Source organism: Callithrix jacchus, chromosome 14 (genome assembly GCF_049354715.1).
Source record: "Callithrix jacchus isolate 240 chromosome 14, calJac240_pri, whole genome shotgun sequence".
Classification (NCBI taxonomy): domain Eukaryota; kingdom Metazoa; phylum Chordata; class Mammalia; order Primates; family Cebidae; genus Callithrix; species Callithrix jacchus.
This window is the reverse complement of record NC_133515.1, coordinates 28,004,981-28,009,166: the sequence shown is the minus strand read 5'-3', so window position 1 is coordinate 28,009,166 and position 4,186 is coordinate 28,004,981. Positions and strand designations below refer to the sequence as shown.

The window sequence follows — 4,186 nt, the reverse complement described above, 5'->3', positions numbered from 1 at the left end:
GAACATCTCATCCACATGTCCATAACTGCTAACTAGACCTTTGTTTTGATAATCCTCTTGCCTTTCTCTGCAGGTTTACTTCCAGTATATCCATTTCTATCTGAGCCACATGTTGTTTAGTTACGAAACATGGAATAGCAAGCCCAAGCCTCACCATGTGAGGAAAGAGCAGTTTGCACTGTTAGGGGGAAGCCCTTAGAAGAGAAGCTGAACAGAATCTGCCTTTAGCTTCCCTGAGAGTTTCCAAGAGACTCTGGAGAAATTACTGGGCAGGGTCACAAATGAACCTTTGGAAACTCGGGACCCAACGTATATGGAGCGTTTAGCTGGATCATTATATGGACCAGCGTGGATTTCCAGCAGAGGAGTAGTCAGAGGACTGCTCTTCACTTGGCTTAGCTCCAGCTCCCAGGAGCAGGTCAGAGTGGGACACTCCCATGGGGTGAAATGAGATCAGCTGAACTTCTTTCCTTGAGGGGAGAGCAAGAGCTTCATCATCACTTGGGCAAGACCAGCCAAGTCCAGATAAGATGTGGGGACTGGGCCGAACTCCCCAGGTATCATTGTGTATTCAGGTTACAAAGAAAATGTATGATACTATATGAATTTGTGTATGTATGTGTAATTAATTCTTGTTTTATGTGGTAGTTGTGTTCTTTTATTTATTTATTTTGAGATGGAGTCTCGCTCTTGTCACCCAGGCTGGAGTGCAATGGTACAATCTCACTGCAACCTCCACTTCCTGGGTTCAAGTGATTCTCCTGCCTCAGCCTCCCAAGTAGCTAGAATTACAGGCACCAGCACCACACCCAGCTAATTTTTAAAATATTTTTATTAGAGACGGGGTTTCACTATGTTGGCCAGCCTACTTTTGAACTCCTGACCTCAAGTGATCTGCTCTCTTCGGCCTCCCTAAGTGCTGGGATTACAGACGTGAAACACCACACCTGGCCGCTAGTTGTATTCTATAAAGTTTACATGAACACCAAGTTAGTGATTACTGAACCTCTGTTCCTAGAGGAAATACAGGGTGGGGTTCCTCTGAGCCTCTGGTTATAACATTTTTATCAGTGGATCAATACATAACCTTGTTTTATGTGTATTTCTGCTAAAAAAAATAATATATATTGTTGATTCATTAACATTGAACTCAAGGCCAGCAACACTATAACTCAATGCCTGATACATCTGTTTTCTCTGTAAGACTCATGTCAGCCTTGTGGTGCTGAGGAACGCTGGACAGCATTTCAGCACTACACTTGGGAGCCATTTAAAATAGCGAAATCACCAAAAAAACAGCACAAAAAGGTGAAAACATGGCACTAAATAGACCATGAAAAGGACACTTGTTTACAAAATGAAAGCCGAAACAAGAAGGCAGAGCATTGCTTTGTTGGACCTGAGCTGCAAACATGGTTATCAAGCCACTCATCATTTATTCTGCTCTATGCCTATTTTAGTCGCTCACTGGAAAGACTGAAAGCACTGCAAGTATTGATGTGTTCTTTTGTCACCTAGCTGAAGTGCGGTGGCTCAATGTCAGCTCACTGCAACCTCTGCCTCCCTAACTCAGGCAGTCCTCCCTGCTCAGTCTCTCACTTCACTAGCAATTTTTTATAGATAGGAGGTCTTACTATATTGCCCTGGTTGGGATTTTAAGTGTGAGCCACCATGCCCAGCTTTGATAGGTACTTTTTTTTTTTTTTTGAGACAGAGTTTCGCTCTGTTGCCCAGGTTGGAGTGCAGTGTCACCATCTCAGCTCACTGTAGCCTCCACCTCCTGGGTTCAAGCAGTTCTTTTGCCTCAGCCTCCCAAGTACTTGGGATTACAGGCTCCCACCACCACACCCAGCTGACTGTTTTGTATTTTTACTAGAGACAGGGTTTCAACATATTTGCCAAGCTGGTTTCAAACTCCTGATCTCAAGTGATGCACTCCCCTTTGCAGACTTCCGCCTTGCTGTTCTAGAGATAGTAAGTTCTCATGAGATCTGGGTATTTGGAAGTGTGTGGCACTTCCCCCTTTGTGCCCATGTGTGGCTTGCGTGCACGCGCACTCTCTCTCTCTCTCTCTCTCTCTCTCTCTCTCTCTCTTTTCTCTCTCTCTCTCTTACACACCTCTCTTCATAAATTACTCCGTCTCAGGGTAATTTTTTATATTTTAGGGAAGGTATTTTTGTATGTTGGGAGGGCATGATTCTGTCCTTTGTATTTGTGTGAAAATGAACTAATACAGGAAATTGGTGCCAGGAAAGAGGGGAATTGCTGTACAGATGCCCTTTCAGTGGGGCATTGCTGTACAGCGGCCCTTTTAGCCTGGCAACTCTTATTCTTTGTTCTGGCAAGATTTTCTTGAATTACTCTATTGATTATTTCCTCCCTTCCATTTTCTCACTTTGAGGATATTGAAGCTTCTAGAGTAGTGTTCCATTTTTCTTCTCTTTTATGTTCTGAAAATGTGGAAGCGACTTTGGAACTGGGTAACAGGCAGAGGTTGGAACAGTTTGGAGGGCTCAGAAGAAGACAGGAAGATGAGGGAAAATTTGGAACTTCCTATAGACTTGTTGAATAGTTTTAACCAAAATGCTGATAGTGATATATGGATAGGGTGGTCTCACATAGAGATGAAGAACTTACTGGGAACTGGAGCAGAGGTCACTCTTGCTATGCTTTAGCAAAGAGACTGGCAGATTGTGCCCCTGCTCGAGGGATCAGTGGAACTTAGAACTTGAGAAAGATGATTTAAGATATCTGGCAAGGACTTCATGACCAAAACACCAAAAGCATTGGCAACAAAAGCCAAAATAGACAAATGGGACCTAATCAAACTCCACAGCTTCTGCACGGCAAAAGAAACAGTCACTAGAGCGAATCAGCAACCAACAGAATGGGAAAAAATTTTTGCAGTTTACCCATCTGACAAAGGGCTGATATCCAGAATTTACAAAGAACTCAAACAGATTTACAGGAAAAAAACAAACAAGCCCATTCAAAAATGGGCAAAGGATATGAACAGACACTTTACAAAAGAAGACATATATGAGGCCAACAAACATATGAAAAAATGCCCATCATCACTGGTCATTAGAGAGATGCAAATCAAAACCACATTGAGATACCATCTCACGCCAGTTAGAATGGCGATCATTAAAAAATCTGGAGACAACAGATGCTGGAGAGGATGTGGAGAAATAGGAACACTTTTACACTGTTGGTGGGAGTGTAAATTAATTCAACCATTGTAGAAGACAGTGTGGTGATTCCTTAGAAATAGAAATTCCATTTGACCCAGCAATCCCATTACTGGGTATATATCCAAAAGACTATAAATCGTTCTACTATAAGGACAAATGCACATGAATGTTCATTGCAGCACTGTTTACAATAGCAAAGACCTGGAACCAACCCAAATGCCCATCGATGATAGACTGGATTGGGAAAATGTGGCATATATATACCATGGAATATTATGCAGCCATCAAAAATTATGAGTTCGTGTCGTTTGTAGGGACATGGGTGAATCTGGAGAACATCATTCTCAGCAAACTGACAGAAGAACAGAAAATCAAATACCGCATATTCTCACTCATAGGCGGGTGATAAAAAATGAGAACACATGGACACAGGGAAGGGAGTACTACACACTGGGGTCTATTGGGGGTAATAGGGGAGGGACAGCCAGCAGCGGGGAGCTGGGGAGGTATAGCCTGGGGAGAAATGCCAAATGTGGGTGAAGGGGAGGAAGGCAGCAAAACACACTGCCATGTGTGTACCTATGCAACTGTCTTGCATGTTCTGCACATGTACCCCAAAACCTAAAATGCAATAAAAAAATAAAAATAAAAAAGATACCTGGCAGAGGAAATTTCTAAGCAGCAAAGCATTCAAGACACAGCTTGTGCAAAAGTAATTGCAGGTAATTTTAAAAAAAGGAAAAAAAAAAAAACACACATGGCTGCTCCTAACAGCATGCAGCCATATGTAGTCACTAAGAGATGCTCTGAAATTGTAGTTTATGTTTAAAAGGGAAGCAGAGCATGAAAGTTTGAAAATTTTTCAGCCTGAACCTGTATTAGAAAAGAAAAATCCATTTTCTGGGGAGAAATTTAAGCCAGCTGCAAAAATTTGCATAAGAGGAGCCAAATATTACTTTATGGGCCAGGCCCGGGGCTCTGCTATTCTGTGC

At 42.4% G+C, this 4,186-nt stretch overlaps 1 protein-coding gene across 2 annotated transcripts in view; it reads left to right on the top strand.

Moving 5' to 3' along the window:
- The window catches only part of KCMF1 (potassium channel modulatory factor 1), an 87,940-nt gene that overhangs the window by 31,672 nt on the left and 52,082 nt on the right, over positions 1 to 4,186 (top strand). The gene's annotated exons all lie outside the window — the stretch shown is intronic.